Below are 19,626 nucleotides of genomic sequence, written 5' to 3' on the forward strand. Positions count from 1 at the left end.
CCCATAGCCACAGCAGCCTTGGATTTAAACAGGCACCAGTCACAGCTCTTTCTCTGCTTCTAGCTTGCTGCATTTAACAGTGTCACCTTTTCCCCTGAGTTCACATCCCAGCCAACTGCAATCCTAAGTAACTGCTCTCCTTCAAAACTCTGGCCTTTATCCTGCTAAGAAACTCAGAGCTGGAGGAGGGTCCCCTCTCCCTGACTTTCCTAATGGCCCATTACCTTTCCTTTGTCTTTGGTTAATGGCTAATCTCCCGGACAATTCCTGAACACAGGAAGCTGTTTCTTCCTGTATTTTAATACTTCACTAAATCCAGCGTCTGTCACCAGGTGAATACTCCAAGCATTGATTAAATTCTGATACCTACTAGACCCAAGAATTTAAGGCACCCTGTAAATTCATAATATTATTATCATAACTCAATACACCAGATTCTCACTTATCATGAGGGAAACCTAGCACAAAATTCCAAGCAGTTTGCACAGAAATGACACAGTCACCCATTTTGATCTACCATGGCGTCTCTGCTGCACTTTTTAAATTTTGCTGTAGTTGTTGACTCTGCAGGTATAACATAGTCCAGATTGACACTGTTGGCAATATTGTTTGATAATTTAGTTTTACATAGCCATAACATAATCTTCACCCGACTTGGCCAGATGCCTGAATGCCTTGATGTGGCAACCTTCAGAAAATGGCCTGTGCACTACAGCCGTTCATTATTTAAATGTTTTAAATATTAAATTTGGAAAAACTTAAGGCTAATTAAGAAAATGTGTTGTGTTTGCTGTTGTTGTTGTGTTTTGCAAGAGAGATGCAAGCCAGGAAAACATATTTTTTTAAAAAATTTAATGGCATAAAGGAAGCCAGTGTATTCTTTCTTTGTTTTGTAGTTGAGGGAGAATAATTTAATGCAGTGAATGGTGTTTGTGTCACGAACTAAGGCTGGATATTTTTGGCACCACATCAATGACTTGTATGTTTCTATTTTTAAAAGAGCTGATTGTTTCCAAAGAATGCTGGACCCCTTGGGTTATATTACAGAATGGGGTAATAAAACCTGCAGTCAGCTGATGTAATGTGCCACTTTGCGATTTAGTCTTAAATGGAATGGCTCCAAAAGGTTCGGGAATGTACAGTTCTGATCACATTGCTGCTCAAGGGACACCATGTATCTAGAAATGAGATTTATTGAATATTACAGTCAGAACACTCCCAAAGTGACTAATATGAATTAAGGCTCTGAAACATAAATGCATCTGTATAAATCCTAATGCTGCCAATGACATTTGCACACACAATAATCTTTCTTGGACTGAAGGTGTCTCTTTACATTCACAGTAGTCTTCAATCACCTGAGCAGGAGACCAGCACAATGCTTTGAAATGTGAGTCAGGATTTTCAGAGCTGTGTTTCCGGGGAATTTAGTGTTGTTACCCATAAACCAGCAGTCCTACCTACTTCCCGAAATAGTAAAAAGCAAAATGATTGGGTCAGTTTCCTTGTGAGAAGAGAGCCTTTTGGTTTTCTTGTTGTACGTCCTCCCACTACCAAAAGAGGTTTGGTCATTCCCTTCCTAAGATGGAACTGTCGCTGATTACTATTAGGCAGGCAACAAAACAAATAAAATAATATTATAAAGACAGATGAAAGCAGGAAATTTAATTCTGAGACTGAGAAAGAGATCTTCAGAAAGATGCTTAAACCTTAGGAATTTAGCAGCACACACAGCAAACCTTTGTACATCCTTGACATTAAGTTAAACTATCAGTTCAAACTCTTTGTATCTGTATGGGTTCTGTAGCTTCTCATACCATACATTGCTTGCAGAGGAATATACCCTACTTTGCATCAAGCAGAGTAAACAGACTAGTCACAACCTTCCCAGGGTCAATTGCCCAACCCAAGGTACTTTGCTTCCTTGGGTACTATGATAATTGAGCCTGAATATTGTTAAAGAAGTCCCTCTGATAAATGGGAATCTGCAGTTCAGATAATGTTTAGATAACAGCAGAGAACCCGCACAAGCAAGGCTGACACAAAACCTCACATATATTAAGTAAAATAGAAACATCACCACCCGACCCCACCGCCACCCTTCTTCCCCCCCCCCACCTCTTTCCCCCTATTCTTCCTAATGTCTCAACAAATGAAACCATTTTTTTGTTTTTTTAAAAAAGTGTTACATGGGTAAAAAAATACGAGAAACATTGCACATACCTTTGTAAATCAAGAAAATCTTTAGTAAAAATACATTTTAAAAAAAAGATGTTTAGATTTGATTGCGTCTCCAATCTACCTATATGAAAGAATTTCATAAGGCTTATCTACAAACAATGAACTGTCTCGGATAAATTCAAAGTTTGCAGTAGAAGAACCACAGAACACTAGTCCCTAAAATGTTTAGTTTCCTTCTCAGAGGATCTATAGAACACATTTTTTTCCTAACCAATTTTATAACCAAAATGTCCTCCTCCTTGTAATAAAGTGGTGGTAAAATGCTTGCAAATTATGTTAGCGTTACTTTGCCATGTTTGGGTCTTCTATTCCTGATGTGGAAAGCACTGGAACATTCACCTATAAAACAAACAAAAAATAATAATACATTGGCTCTTCACCCCACATCTCAGTTGTCCTCAGGCTGGAAAGAAGGAAAGCTTTTAAAACGTCAATTAGATTGATATTTTGAGCATAGGATATACATGTCAGCATGCTTTACTGTGTATTTTTAGAAGAAAACTAAGGAAAAAGCTGACCTTAACCATTTTATTCTCTTTCACAGCTCCTTGTTTACTGTTCCTCCCTTATTAACTCAAGCCCAGGATGCTAGTGACAGTGGCAAGACCACATGTTCAAATCACATCTAAAGAAAGGCAAGAGGGACCAATGGTACCAAATAGTATGGGAAACAGCCTTATTAGAAAAATTGACCAATAAACTGAAACTGACATGGGGACAACTAGAAGAAGATGCCTTCACCCCGGTATGGCTCCCCTTTATCACATACACAGCCCAACAAGACAACGACGAGAATCCACCAACCTGATTCAAAAACACCCACCCACCCCACTCACACATGAAAACAAAATTCACCACAGCCAAACGCAAACAAACAACCACACCCTAGGCCAACCCCAACCTCTCTCACCACCAAAGGAACACAAGCGAATAGCAAAGAGAACCTGCACAAGCGACGCTGACACAAAACCCCACACATACATTAAGTAAAATAGAAATACCTGACCCCACCACACCCCCACTCACCATGGCCCCCTCCACCTCTCCCCCCCTTTTCTTCCTAATGTTACACTAATGTCTCAACAAATGAAACTGATCTGTATAAAATGTAACTTTAAAAAAGAGATATTGCACATACTTTTGTAAACCAAGAAATCTTTAATAAAAAATGTGTTAAAAAAAGAAAGGCAAGAGGGATGGGGTTGGATTGCTCTGTTACTGTGTTTCGCTCATGCCCCGTTAGCCTCTCTTTATTCACCAAGTCCAGAAAACCCGACAGGACAGCAATCCTACTTATGCCGAAGGTTTCCAAATCTGATTTTAATCCTTGTCCACTACCCAGTCTTGCCAACCATTCCTCCAGCAGGTCCTGTAAAGTGCTAGCAGAGTTTCACCTAAAATGTCAAGGCTGCTTAGAAAGTGGTACATCAGAAACTGGTCCAAGTTCAAATCCCCAGCTGTGACTATCTAGCACCTCTTTCTTCATCATGTCTATCTTACTCTCTATTTGCTGTCCGAATCCCATATTCTGGCAGTACTGCTAGACTAGTGCAGAATGCTCACATACATTCCAGTGTCATGGTAACCATGAATGGTGTTAAAATACTGTCTTTTTAGACCAAAAATGTCGAAATGGAAGCCCTAATGATCCTTTTGCTCGTGTCGTTTCTTACTCACTCTTCTCTGCCACTTGGAGGATATTCTTTAACTGCCACGTTCCTTATTCTTTTATGCGGAGATAGTTGATGACTCATGACATGACATGACACCTCATAGTGCGACCTTTTTGCTCCTTCTGAATGTACTAAACTCTTGCCTGTAGTCTGGTCATATCTGCCATGTTATACTCACTTCCTCCTTTCTAGCTTTCCTTACTGCAGTACTTCCCATATTAATTCAATTCAGTTTGTCTGTATGAAAATACTGAAATCTTCACCTGTTCTTTTAATCACATCACACACTACACTTCATTGTCTGTTGCTCTCTTCATCCATTTCGTATTTAAAGTTGTCAGCTACTGTTGCGAGGTCTTTTCTCTCATTTCCTCTTATTACTCTTTTTATTTCTAATGCTTCATGCAAGCACTAGGCCTGTACTTGTCATGTTATTTCCTCTACCACCCCACTTCAGATATTTAATTTTTATCATTCCCTCCACCTCTTTGTTGTCTGTCTTAAGACAAATGTACATGTTCAGCAATAAACACAGTACAACCATACTTGTTGTTGTTTAGTCGTTTAGTCGTGTCCGACTCTTCGTGACCCCATGGACCAGAGCACACCAGGCACTTCTGTCTTCACAACCATACTGGGGTTATATAAATTCAGTGTGCTGTAGGGGATTGCATTATTATATATAATCTATATAAAAGAAAATCGGTGCCCATAAAATAAATGGTAAGGGAGAGAAGGGTTGTAGCATGCCTAGGTTTATACACAAATAATTGCTTTGTTTGAATTTAAATTTTTAACCTGTGGGACATTCAAACTACTGAACTCTTCATGCATTCTGGAACAGCATTTGTGTATGTGTATGCCACTACTGCTATTTTTCATATATAAAAATCCATTATGCCATGCACACAACACAGAAATAAGACAGCCTGCTACAATATGCATGTTAAACATAATGTAGCAGCAGTATTTTGAAATGCTTAAAATGTTCCGTGAGCATGAACTGCATCCTTAATGACAACTTTCCACAGCTTTCCTCAATTCTCATTAGTTGTGGTTTGGAGGGCAAGGAAAAATCTATGATGTTGTGTCACACATGACATTATGAAATGTTTAAAAAGAAGAGGAAGGAGAAATACAGCCAGAAACCAACTTTTAACATCTAGTTCTGGTCTAATCCTGAGCCACACAATGAGTCAGGATGTGTATGCTCTTACCAAGGACTCTGTATTTTGTGAATACAATTACATGGAAAAAGACTCAAATTGTGTTCTTACTTGAAACTAAAACTATTTGTGATAACAGTGATATAAGAGAGATCTTGTATTTGTAAATAGAATTCTGGGTTTACCAAATATGTTGACAAATTAGATCCATGTCTAGAAACAAGCCCATTTGACACAATGCAGAAAAGAGATCTACTACATGCAGCCCAGCCCTATTCACATTTAGTTTGAAGTCCAATATATTCCTTAGCACTTAATTCCAAAGAAGTGTAGTAATGATTCTGCCTGTTAAATTCATAGTAAACTGGTAAAATGAGGAAAACTTTGCACTGCTTAAACATAATGTAACTCTTTTTATTTTTCTATATTTTTTATTGATTTTAACATATAAATTATAAAATGTACCACAAAGCTTATCACTTATACAATCTTTTTAGACTTCCGTCAGCACCTCTGATGATCCACCGTTTTAACCACTTCTTATGCATTTCTTAACTTTATATTACCTTTACATTTCTTAACAGATCATCCTTCCCCTATCCATTTTTGCAATACTTCCAATAATACTCCTCACAAAACTTCTTGCAAACCTACATACATCATCTGATCTTCACTAATACTTTTCAGATAGTCCGTAAATTTACTCCAGTCTTCCGTGAATTTCTGGTCCCGCCGGTTTCGAATCCTTCCTGTTAGTTTATCTAAACATAATGTAACTCAGTTCATTCTTCCACCCACCTCTGCATGTTAAAAAAACAACAAAGTATCTGCCCACCTATTTTGCTGGAAACAGTTTAAGTAATAGTTTAGCATCCTTTGAGGTTGTTTTTCCTATGCATTAATTAGTTTATTATGTATACATAAACAAACAAACAAACAAACACATTGTTATGTACACACACACACATTCTCCCCCTTTCTGTGTTTTGACAAACCATTTATTAATTGTAGTTTGTTTATTTAGTAGAAGATACTTGTAAGAAAAGCATTTTTTTACATGTGATATGTGGGTGGGCATGAGAGAGGTGTCAATATTCTGGCAGCGCCCAACTCAGGCATAGGTTTAGAATTAAACTGCACCACCTAGTGGTTGAAATAATATTGGGCCTCTTTTATAAAATGTTTTTCAGCTTCCTCCTCTCATGGTTACTTGCTTAAGGCATGTTATTTACATGTTATTTAAGTGCAATAAAGATGGGGCTGGAGCTTTTAAATTTCCTGGGGTATGCTGGCATTATTCTCAGAAGTAGATCATCATTACTATTTGCTAGAATCATGGATTTTGAACAGGTTCTGAACCCATAAAACATGAAAAACCTTTATTTTTAAAAATTCTGTCCGTAATAGCAATTCCATTTGCACTTCATACACACAGAAAACTTAATAGTGTACAACATTGCGCAAGCAACATGTCAGCTATTCGGCTGTTGAGCATCCAGTTCAAATTATATGTAAGATATCTCGTTTTATTGTTTGTTATTTTGCTATATGGGGCTGGTGGGAGATACCATCTGAAACAAATGGAGGGCAACATTTTGGCTAAGGCTGCCCAATTGCCTAAGGTAATATTCACACTGTAAATGATATTTATTGGAAATAAAGCTCAAAACGACTAAAGGTTCAGCATATCTTGGTGACTGCCTCTTCTCATAGAAGCTGTTGGAGTCTTCAAACACAGATGGGGAACCTGGGTCATCCAGAGGTTGTTGGATTACAGCTTCCGTCAGCTCTGACCATTGGCCCTGCTGACTGAGACGGGGAGAGGGAGTAGTATTTGGAGGGGCCAAAGTCCAGCGGTACTGCACATCCTTTGCGTGCAAATGGCTATCCTTGGCATCCGCAGGCAGGGCTGGGAAAGACGCTTATGTGAATTCCTGGTGAGCTGCTGCCCATGTAAACAATACTGTGCTAGATGGATCAATTGTCTGATTCCATATAAAGCAATGTCCTGCGTTCATATGCAGCAGTATATCTCCAAATACTAGTTACTGGGAATCACAGGGGGGGAGGTCGCTGTTACACACAGTTTCCATTTGCACAGTGGTATAGCATGGGTTTCCAGGGCCCAGGGCAGGGAAAGTATTGTGCTCCCTGACCAGCAACTCCATGCAGTGCTGCTGCTGCTGGAGGGAGCTGTGGAGCAGTGGCAGGACATGCATGTGCATCTCCATGGGTTGGGGCACTGCCACTGCTGCATGTGGGGACACCGCGCGGCCAAGAGATAGATACAAGGGCCCACCCTCTCAACAGCTCCTGCTCGGCATGCTGCTCAGATGAGGCAGGTGTGTGGGACGGAAAGCACCTCCAGTCGGGGAGGCAGCTGCAGAAGCACACCCCTAATTTTTTTGTGCTTGGGGTAATCGTTCTGGTAGGCCTCCCCACCATGCTATGCCTCTGCATTTACAAGTTTTCCCTGGGCATCTGGTGGGCCTCTGTGAGAACAGGATGCCCAGGGGTGTCAACTTGAATAAAATATGGGGGCAGGTAAGCCCTGTCCCACATAATCACATGATGCGGTGCCCGCACACCATTTGAATGGGAATGCCCATCAACTTTGGGGGGTCTGGCCCCTCAAATATTTTATTGGGGGGCCGAAGACCCCTCGGCCTGTAGGAGTGAGCTCCTATGAGGATGCTGGACTAGATTGGGGCTTGGGTCTGATGCAGCAGGGCTGTTGATATGGAGCTGCATTTGAGAAGTTGTGGAAGAGCTGCAAGCACAGTCAGAATACTATGTTCAGGGGTCAGTTATACCAACTACACTACCTCAGCCTCGACTTGCCTGTTTTTTTTACTTCTATTCAGTCAACATGGTATCACGGTCTGTCAGCTTCCTGCTTCTCAACGTCAGTGTTGCCACTGTAGAACTCAGCAAGGAGCAGGATGGAGACAGCAACTAGAATCAGCTAGCTCTGCCTGTGACTGGGTCTGGCCCCACCTACTGCTAGCCTTCCTCCCTTCCGCCCTCCTAATCCTAGTGGGGACCAGCCACCATGGCCTCCCACATAGTTCTCACCTTTACCCTCTGAGGGCTCCCATGCATCACCCAAACAAGGGAAACCGTGCCTGTTGCTTCTCTCTCACGCAACTTTGCTGGGACCAAGGTTGGCAGCATGCTTCTGTCAGCACTCATTCCACCACAGGGGTTGTTCCAGAAAAGCTGTGACTGTTTTAGTTGTGTCTCTGGTATTGCAATGGCTAGCAGATTCCCATCCCTGGCCAGTAGCCCATTCCCATTTCTGATGTCTTCACAAGGGAACACAAAGTGGGTTCGCCATGGCCGCAAGCCCCCAGGGCTTTATTTTTTCCTAGCCTTTCCATTGGAGTGGTGATGTGGTTGGCCTCAAGATCCACTGACACCCACTTGTGAAATGAACCAAGCAGTGCTGTAATCAATAAGAAGCTTTGTGGGGAAATAATCATTTGAGATTTTATAAGCAACTTGTGATTGGATAGGATGAAGGGGGCTTAATAAAGGCCATAATAAAGCAGACTGTTGCCGGGGTGAGACTGTTAACCTATGCATAAATCATAGTGATTGTGATTTGTACCAAACTGCCTTTGGTAAAGCAGAAAAAGGAAACTCTCTGTTTTGTTTATTTTTATTTATTTATTTGATTTCTAAACCCACCCTTCATCATAACATCTCGGGGTGTTTCACAGAATATGTATTGTTGGTGCTTTAGCCTAAATGTCCCAAAGACACGTTTTAACTTCCAAACATTTTGCTTGGCTCTGCCCCCACTTGCCCCACAGCACATATATCATAGTAATTTTCTGAACAGTTTTAACACTATATTTAAAAAGAATTCAGAGAAAAGGAAACCCAGTCTTGTTCCAGAAAAGAAATAATAAGTATTCATAGAATGAGGAGCTGTACCGTTCATTTTACTGCACGTGCGCTTAAAAAGAAAGCGTGTGTGAAAAAATAAATGTATACAGTTAAAATTGCTTAAAGAAATTTTACTAAGAGTAAAAGAAGAAAGGGGGTGGGGAGAGATTTCTTGATAGAATTAGATGCCTGATTTTATCCCCGTGCCCCATCACAGAGGAACCGGGAAATTGTTCTTCATAGAGAACAATGAAAATATTTGTCATGAAATCAGCTACATCCCTTTCATTCTTTATGCAGTGGTGGCAAGATTCAACTTCTCACTATCAGCCTACATGATGGTAATTTTATTGCTTTTTTTATTCACCACCTTTCAAAATGCTACTGACAAAAATGATTTCTGTGAATTGGCAATCAAGAATAATGCACAAAGCGGATCAGTAATTGCTGAACACTAAGACTCCTTGCTGTGACATAATTCTCACTGTTTATTACTATGTTTTCTTTTCATGCTGATTAAAAGTGCTTTATTTTCAGTGTGTTGTACGTACTGACATCTTTCATGGTCCTTCGCTGGATGTTTTTCACTAGGTAGAAGTACAGACATCTGATATACCATCCATTGTTTCCTTTTTCTTTCAAGAAAGCCAATTGATTAAATTGAAAATAATATTCTGCTTCAATTTTTATTTTTATTTTTTAAAATTTACATACTGGCTTCCTACTGGCTAAATGATGTGGCCTATGGAATCTTGCGCTAGGCTAACTGATTGGCTGAGGTTTTTTAATATGCCACCTTTCCACAGTGAGCTGTGCCCAAAGCAGCTTAAAAAACTGCTTATCTTATCAAAGTACAAAGCATTGGGGTGGAGGCCCAGAAGTCAGTTTACAATACATATCAATAAATTCAAATGGGACAAAAATCATTTAGCAAACATAGCATAAATTAAGTATTACAAAATAAATAATCTGGACTTAAATACATAAGCAGAGAGCTCAGTAAGAAAATTAACAAATACTAAAGTTCCAACTGCTAGCACAGGTCAAAGGAGCCTCAGGCACTTGGCATACATACCGTACACCTCTGCATAAACATTAACATTTCCAAGCACCGGAAAATGTGAAATTTAGTGCATATGTGCAATGTAATAGCACAAGAAACAAGAATCTGGAAACCATGGGGTCCATTTTGATGTTATTAGTGATAACCAACTCTTGCTTCCCTCCCTTAATTCGGTACACCTTCCCAGTCCTAACAGAACATTGTGAAAATCAGATTTACATTTTTCTAAATTTGGGGTTCTACAAGACAATTTGGGATTCTGCAAATTGGGGATTCTACAAGGCAAGACTACCAGTGCAATCCTATATATGTCTGTGAAGAGGTTAAGTCCATTAGACTTATTCCCAAGTAAGAGTGTACAGAATTTCAGCCAAAAGCATATGGTATAGTATTGATACAAAACAGCTCAATGTCTCAAACAAGGACTTTCAGAACGGTAGAAAAATGGTTGTGAGTAATATATACAAGGAGTTCCTTTAAAAGGGATTTTCTTCAGACACTATAGGAAACAAATCATACGCTTTGCAAATAAAACTAAAATGGACGTTAAGTCAAAGGGAATAAAGGACACAGATGCGTAAAGACTTTTATTTAGGTCACTGGGCTGGTGAAGTGCACCCGCTGCAGTCAATGCAGTCATATTCAATATAATTAGTCTAGCACATGTACCGAGTGGGGGACGTTCTGCTCAACAGAACAATCATTCAATGCAGCAATTGAAAAAAAGGTTTGGGCCTCACTGCTGTTTTCAGTAATATTTCATCAGCCCAGGAACAGATGCAACTGCAGTAAAGACAAACACATTAGAGGATAAAAACATGAGGACAAACCACAAGAGACTCTGGGTTACAATGATAAGGCAGCTGTTTTGTAAAATAATATGTTTAATGCTGCTGCTGAAATTCACAAATTCAAGTCAAATATAGAGGTGGTGAGTAGACTTTAAAAATTCTACCACCCTTATCCAAACCCATGTTTTTGTCGAACATGCTTTGCATAATTATATCAAGTTCCAGTGTGTGTTTTGCAACATTTAAATACACTTTCTGTATTTTATTCCATGTTTGTTTGTGCAAACCATCTCACAGTCTGCATATTTCGGTACAAACAATAAAATACTAATGTACAGCAGAAATGCATCTTGCACAATAAGTATTTCTATTAATGGAGCCCCTGTTTCACCTCAAGCAAACAACATATATGCATCACATGCCAGGATATACTTGCAATCACTTGGTAACAATCATCTGTACACAGAGCTCCAATGAGCTCTGACAGGTCAGAATCTTTAAACCTAAGGCTGTATCTGTGGTTTGAATAAACAGAACTAGGAATGGAACCCCAGAGGATTTGAAACCGGTCCTGCGTTTAGGATAGACTAAGACCAATACTAATTTTGGTTTTATTCCTGTTAAGGAAGATAATGGGATTTAGATTTACTTCATAGGGACTATAATGGAAGGCAGGTAAGGAGGTGAAGACTTTTATAAAGCTTGTGCTCTGTGTTTCAGTTCTCATGATCAAATTCTGGCGGACACACACACACACACACACACTCAAACACACTTTGCTCCTGCTTGGCTGCTCCCTTTATGCAAGCAGGGAAATGAATCAGAAAGCTATAGTTAAGCATAGCTCCTCACTATGTGTGAAGTGGGAACTATAGGTAAAGGGACCCCTGACCATTAGGTCCAGTCCTGGACAACTCTGGGGTTGCGGCGCTCATCTCGCTTTATTGGCTGAGGGAGCCGGCGTACAGCTTCCAGGTCATGTGGCCAGCATGACTAAGCCGCTTCTGGCGAACCAGAGCAGCGCACGGAAACGCTGTTTACCTTCCCGCCGGAGCGGTACCTATTTATCTACTTGCACTTTGACTTGCTTGCGAACTGCTAGGTTGGCAGGAGCAGGGACCGAGCAATGGGAGCTCACCCCGTCACGGGGATTCGAACTGACCTTCTGATCGGCAAGCCCTAGGCTCTGTGGTTTAACCCACAGCGCTACCCATGTCCCAGGAACTATAGTTAACGGCTCCCAAACAAGCCAGAATTTGGATGCTAGAGGTGTTTGTGAGCAGGGTAGGTGAGGGAGGGACTGCTAACCATCTTCTGTTTGTCATAAGGGCAGGCATCCCAGTAGTAGTTTTTAATCAGCAACTCCAACCATTCTCAGGATTGGTTAAAGGTGTTAGCAAATGACTCAGTTTTAAACATGTTTCCGATGATTAACCCCATGAGACACAAAGACAACAATGTGATTGATACAGCTCTGATGACTAACTTTAAAAAATGTCAAGATGCTGTCTAGTCATGTGGGAGTGTTGCCATATTGGCTGGGAATCCTGGAAGACCTACTCCCTGCCTTGCAGCCCTTTTCCCACTTGGCCAGGGAGGGTGAGGTCCTGACTGACTCCAGCTACAAAAGCTGAGGCTGCAGAAGAGACTATTGGGCTGGGGTATTGTTTGGGGGTTTTTTGCTGGGGGTTGTTGCTGTTATTTATATTTTTTTGTATATTTATTTTAGATCTATGATTTATGTGGAAATTGTTCTATTTGTTTGTGTTCTTTTTTATGTTTTATTTATTTCACAAACAAAAATGGCCCTATAAGGCCCTCAGACAAAATCTCAGAAACGTGTTCATGTACCAGTTACTCTTGTTGCATTCCATTTAATTTCACAATTTGTCCCTTGCTGTCATAGTGCTATTTTTTCCGGCCAATATAATGCTGAATTTGCACAATTTCACCCATGTCCCCATATATAGATAACATAAGAACATAACAACCCTGCTGTTATCCTGGACATGATGGGCATAACAATTAGGAACAGTGGATATGAGGATAACAGCCATTCTGATGGCTGATCATATGGTTGCCTGTTTGTTTGCGAAAAACTCTGTCAACTCTGTTGTGTAGGCATCTCTGCATGTACATTAAAAGTTCACTTTTTCAAGTGGTCACAACAGAGTCACAACAGAGAACGCTTTAAATACATACAGCTTGTTTATACTGTTTATTTGTTTATGTATTTAATATTCTTACCTGCTTTCCATTCCAAAGGACCTCAGTGTAGCTCACAACATAATTTTAAACAACCTACAAGATACACTCAATAATAAAATAATATCCAAGAACAGAAACAAAAAATTGACAGGCTAAAGCAGAAGCATAAAACAACCAAAAAGGTAATAACAAAGATGCAACAGAACAAAAAGGTCTTAATATTCCATCTTAATGCCAATAGTTAGGGGACCAATCAGAATGCTTAGAGGAGGGAAGTCCACAATCTGGACTCCACTATGCAGAAAGCCAAATCCTGTGTCCTGGTCAATCAAATGTCCAACTACAATGCACTCAGGGCAAGGCCCTCAGTGAGCAATACATACTGTTAGGTAGGAGAAACTTAGTCTCTGATAGTCATCCCCTTCTCCATGGCACATCCACCACAAGTGAATGTGAAAGATTGGCTTAATTCAGTGCTGCCAAGTGTTGTTGTTTTTAAATATTTCTCAAAAGTTATAAATTAAAAAGTCCTTCATTAACTGAGACAAGGCGTTCAGACATCAAAACAGGTAATCACAGCATTGTGTTGTTAGGGTGAGTTCAGGAAGCTAATTGTGTCTCTGTGGGGACAAGGAAAGGCATAGGACAAAAGCACTTTCCGGGAGTTACGCCTGCTTTCTGCAAATCTATTTCATAGTAAAGGAGAATGAGAAATAGGTGTAACCTAGTCCTGAAACAGGAAGAATAATGCATGGACTGTAGAGAATGGTATTGGCTCCAAGTTTTGAGGGGCACTGGGGGCCTTCTCATCAAGGAAGGCCACAGTGCCTGTTTACTTGCACTCTGCCTCTCGGCAGATTGGGAAGAGGGGGAAAGCACAGGGCAGCTGAAAGATGCTGGTTTATCTCCTCCCTTTTGCATGCTCAGGAAAGGCAGGTGAACAGGCAGTGAAAGCACAGCAAGGAGGAAGAGAAGCAGGAGGCTTGGAGGGTCAACCGTGGTCCCCTTGCAGGGCTGTGCACCTTGACAGGTCTCAAATGATGCTTAGCCCTGATGCCACCCTTGGCAGAGAACAAAGTCGCTACCAAGAGATTCAGACTACCTAATACAGAGATATTAACTTGGTTCGTCATACAGCTGAGCGTTCCATGTTTTGAATTGCATGCAGTTATTTTCCATGAATCCCAGCAACTGCATTAGGATCTACCCAAATATGACTTTAAAAAAAAGGTTATTGCAGAAAAAAGATACTTCATAGTTTCTGTTGACTGAGTGCCCGCCCGCCCTTTCTGCTTTTACCTTTTGAGATCTAGTGTTTCTTCCTGTGTAATCCTTAGTCATGTCAAGCCAGTCATTTTCAATTGCAAAAGAGCTACTTGCATCCAGCATCCAGTTATATTGTGGAACTTCCAAATTCTTTTATCGTCAGTATGGTAGAAGCAAAAACAGCAGCAATACAGTAAAAACAAAACATCTAAGGCAGCAGATACTAATGGTATAGTAGACACCCCTGGAATATGTTGGGCTTTATATTGTAGCATAGTTGCTGTTTTAAAAACACACAAACACCCACACCCTTGTTACTTTCCACCATATGTAAAACATCTCCAGCTTTTTCCACGCTGGTTGTTTGGTCTAGCTTTTACATTTGGATTTTATTCCTTTCTCCTGGACTTTTCTGTTGGCTGACATTCAATGACGACTGTCCACTCATAGATGGCAGCAGTCTCATTAGCAGAATGGGGAAGGGGGTCATTTTTGTGACACTCCACCCCCTTTCATCTCTAGCCCTCTGGAACTATTTTATTTATCATTATTTTATACAATGTCTATATTGATTGATTGAAAAAAAACCCTCAAGCAGTTTGCAAAAAAGAAAACCGTAAAATTATTGTTAGAAAAAAACTATTTAAAGCATTTTTAAAAATGTAATCAGTGATAAACTTAAAACAGATTAAAACACACCTCAAAATTCTAGATATCTGGGCAGACTTTTAGATGCATCAGGGTGCTGCAGAGGGTGGGAAGAGTATTGGCAGAAATGGGGTTCCTTGTTTGGAAAATGACCTTGTTCTGCTGTCAGATTCCTTTTTTCAGTGGGCAGTCGTAAGTGGGAGTCACCTAATAAATATTAAAATTACAGCATTTCTCCGGTTTTGGGTGTAGATTTTACAAGATAGATCATAAAGACTAATAATTATGTTGTAAGTATTACCATCACTTATTTTCACATATTTTTTCACACAATCATTTCTGTCAGAATTGATCTTGTTTTTATTTCTGTAATTTTATGCAAGTTTTTATATAAGTAGATAGGTAGATTTAAATATGTCATTGTACCATATCTTTCCCCCAACGTTTGTGTGTATTAAACAAACCTGAGTTGGCGTAATGAAGTAGTTTATAATTATACTACATTAGCTTTTTAAGTGTGTGCTTTTACTAGAACTATATCTACAATAACACTAGCAGAGAAATTCTAGTGATAGTGCAGTCCCATACATATTTACTAAGAGTATCACTATATTCAATGGGACTTACTCTGAGAGGATTGCAGTACGAAGGAACTAATATAGAACATTGCATTACAACACATAACGTTTGAAGACAAATAGGTATCTAATTCAGAAAAAAGTCTTACACTTAGGGAAGTACATTGAATACATAGCACTTTTTGGTGTCTCAAGGCTAAAATCAAACATAAATAATGATCATATGGAATTCCATGCTGCTGTGTGACATATATATATTTCAAACCCTAGTTAAGACCAGTCTTAAGGTTATATATTCTTATAAATGTGACAGAACTTCCTAGAAACTCATACTTATTATGAAGTGCAATCCTCTGTACCCATATAGGATGAAATCCAATTTGTCCATTGATTTTAACGAGTCTTCTGTGAGTATGACTAATGTTGGTTATCTCCCATTTGGTTATCTCCCATTGATAGCATGTGTACCTTTTACATGCACATTTACAACCTACTGGTAATAAATATTACAAACACAAGATGGTAGTCAACTAAATAAATGTCTAAGTGGAACAATTTTCACTTGCACAACAGGAATTTCCTCACCTCTTGCCTCCCATGAACACACCTTGCATGGTCTCCAATTCTGCTTCAGAGGGTTGGGGGAACTCCTAGAACATATTTTGGGGGCACACAGGGGAGGAGGGGGGGTATTTGTGGCACAAAAAGATTTCCTTGCACTAACAGAAAGCTTGCCTTCACACTATGTTGAACTCCCCCCATAATTGTTTGTGACTCTTCAGCTGCCAATGCAAGTTTTCCACTGAATTTAATGGAACTTACTTCTAAGTACAGTGGTACCACAAGTTACATACGCTTCAGGTTACATATGCTTCAGGTTACAGACGCCGCTAACTGAGAAATATTACCTCAGGTTAAGAACTTTGCTTCAGGATGAGACCAGAAATCATGCTCTGGCGGTGCAGCGGCAGCAGGAGGCCCCATTAGCTAAAGTGGTGCTTCAGGTTAAGAGCATTTTCAAGTTAAGAACGGACCTCTGAAATGAATTAAGTACTTAACCCGAGGTACCACTGTAGGCATGTATAGGATTGTACTGCAACATTTTGCCTTGCACAGAATTAGGTAACAATCCAGCTCTTCTTAAGTACAGTAACAGATCTGTTGCTTTGAAACTCACATCAGAAATCATTTTGCCAGGGAACATAAGAACAGTCTCCTGGGTTTGGCCAATAATCCAGCATCCTGATCTCACAGTGGCCAACGGACACCTATGGGAAGACCACAAGTAGGACTTCTCTAATCCTGCTGTTTCCAGTTGATATTCTGAACCACACTACTTCTATCAGTAATGGTAGAACAAAGTCTTATCCTTCATGGATCTGTCTATGAGAACATAAGAAAGCATTTGGGAAGTAATTGTAAAATGTCCAGAGTCTTGGTATCAGAAGATTGCCTTGATGTTACTTAAAATTCAAATTTCTTGATTTTCTGTGTATAATACCCGTATCTAATAGAAAAACTGTTGTTGGTTTTAGGTATATAAAAAACAAGGCTCACAGCTTAAAGCATTATCTTGGAAATATGCTCCAACAAAAAATGTTTACAAACTTTAGGCCACTCACTAACATTTATTCAGAAGCCTAAAATGAAATTTCGGGGGGCGGGCGCAGGAGCGACAGCTGAGGTGAGAAAGCAGTCAGAGCTGCAGGCAGTATGACCACCAGACAGAATCATTGGAACCGAGATGTACTTGGAAGCTGTAAGACAGACTTTGACAAGGCTTACGTGGTTCTGGGGCAGTTCTTAGTGCTAAAGGACAAGGACCTCTTCTGTGAATGGCTGAAGGACATGTGTGGCACCAATGCCAAGCAATCCAGAGACTGTTACGGCTGCCTGAAGGGCGAGATTTTTCTTGTGAGTGACGTTGGCCAAAGCCTGGTGGGTGCTGTTAGGGGTTTTGTAGTTGAATAGCTTGTCCCTCCCCGTCTCTCCTAGCACCTACTCTTTATAAACCTTCAGCACCTACTCGTTATAAACCTTCCAGCATCTACATGGGCTGCTGTGGCCTCTTGTTCCCAACGCTGGTATGCAGGGGAGCCATGGCTGCCTTTTAATGTAACAGAATTTTTGTTCCTCCAGGGAGAGGGTTGAGAAACATCCAATGTTCTAATGTGGCTTTTAATGTGGCTTTGATAGCACCCCCCCACAGGCCACCCAACTCCAGAACCAGACCTGCCTAACAGTAATAGAGGTTCCCCTGCTCCCTTTCTTTGAGCTCCAGTTAGACTGAGGTTTACCTGTCTGAAAACAAAAGATGTATTAGGATTATTATTTTTCTGTTTTCTCTCCAGTGTCTGGTCCTCACCATAACTTTCATGTGACTTGGTTCATTGGCAAGAACCAAAAATCATTGCAATACAATAAAAATCAGCAGTGCTAACTAAATAAAAATTAAATGATTTTCAGTACCGGTAAGTTTTGTTTTGTTATCAATGCACAGAATTGTTAACTGAAGTTCCAGTCCAGTCTTCCTACTGAGAAGCCCCACTGAATTCACTGGGCTTTGTCGTCAGCTAACAAGAGATAATTGAACCAATCTCTTGAAATATATTATTCAGAAGCAGACTTTATTATGTATTTTGAAATGTTACAGTCTAAGTTTTAAAAATAGCTTTTATTGGAACTCTTACTTAAAACAGGCATTAGATTCCTGTAATCAAATGTTAAACTTTAAAAAGTTTTCCTACTCCCACTACCTTTTCAGCCAACTTGGAAGTATCACTTTGAATTTGACCAGACATGCCCCCTTAACTTTCTCTTTTACCATGCTAATGTGATATTTTGCTAGGTTTGTTGATGTGCTAATAGTCTACATTGCTGTCTTTCAGAAACTACTAAGAATTCCACTTAGCATGACCAAAGGCCTTAGGTGTATCTAAGGTAGTCTTTTGGATCAGTTCTTGGCTTTGGAGACTGTTGGGGCAGGGCAGAAAGACTTAATTTTGAGTGATGTTTAATGTTTAGTGAATGACAAACATGTTTAAATAGAAAATAAAAAGGGGAGTTAGCAGTTAACAGATTAAAATGTTTTAAAACATGAAGCAGCACGCTAACATTAAATTTGCACCCTAATCCCAAAAACTTTATATGAAAATAACTCCTACTGAAATGAATGGAAGTTCCACCAAAGGTGTTTGGGATCAAGACAGTAATTTCCATTTAGGGCAGCAGATTCCTAGATTCAGGATATTCTAGAAAAGCTTTAACAACAATTACTGTACATTCTGTAATGTACATACTATACACATTAGATTATTTCACTGTGATGTTATATAAACCAAAATATGTTTCTGTTTTAACTGACCTATTTTTATCTAATATTATTGGTGTAAATAGATGTTTAAAAAGCTATTTTCTTGGGCAAGTGGGAAAGAACTATGGAGTAAATTTCTAGAACTTTACTTCCAAGAAATTTGATTCCATGCATGACAGCTGTTTGGGAATAAAAAGCTGGCCTGGATATTTACATTAGACAATTCATATTTGTTCTGTTCAGCTGTGTTTATGATCCTGAAATAGTCTGTGCTGCCAAGTCACTAGAGAGGTTTAAAAATTCCAGTTGGTCAGAGTTTCTAATTCCCACCACCCACATTGCCTCCTCCCTATCTCCCCCCTCCAATTATTGCTCAATAAATGCAGAGGTGGTAGGGGATAGCTACTGCGAACTAAAAGCCATTGTTAAAAAAAAAGATTTAAATTAATTTCATTTTTATTACAAATAGCCAAGGATTTTTTTCCAAAATATAAATCTGTAAAACAATCATCTTGACTGTACAATTTCATTTACAGTATACAATCCAGAAAAAGTACACAGTTAAAGAACTGTTTTTATACATTAGCCCTTGGCCACAAAACAAAGAATTTGGCAGTACTACTACAACTTTAATGACTATGGGGTGAAAATCAACATATCAATTACATCATCTAACTTCATTATCAAAGCGGGATACATACATACATCATTGTACAGGGAATGTTAATTTTTTTAACTGGAAACTGTCATCATGTTGTAGTTTTTGGAAGGGCTGGCTCTGCCAATTC

The 19,626-nt window shown here is 39.7% G+C and overlaps 1 long non-coding RNA gene across 1 annotated transcript; it reads right to left on the bottom strand.

Annotated features, from left to right (window-relative positions):
* Window positions 1–10,608: 10,608 nt before the first annotated feature.
* Window positions 10,609–19,620, bottom strand: LOC308580045. The gene is made up of 3 exons (XR_014004683.1): window positions 16,703–19,620; window positions 14,333–14,449; window positions 10,609–10,817 (listed from the first exon to the last, which is right to left on the bottom strand). It is a non-coding gene; the product is annotated as an uncharacterized lncRNA (long non-coding RNA).
* Between the last annotated feature and the right edge of the window lie 6 nt (window positions 19,621–19,626).

The sequence above is a fragment of the Podarcis bocagei genome (assembly GCF_964188305.1).
Source record: "Podarcis bocagei genome assembly, chromosome: 2".
Taxonomy (NCBI): Eukaryota; Metazoa; Chordata; class Lepidosauria; order Squamata; family Lacertidae; genus Podarcis; species Podarcis bocagei.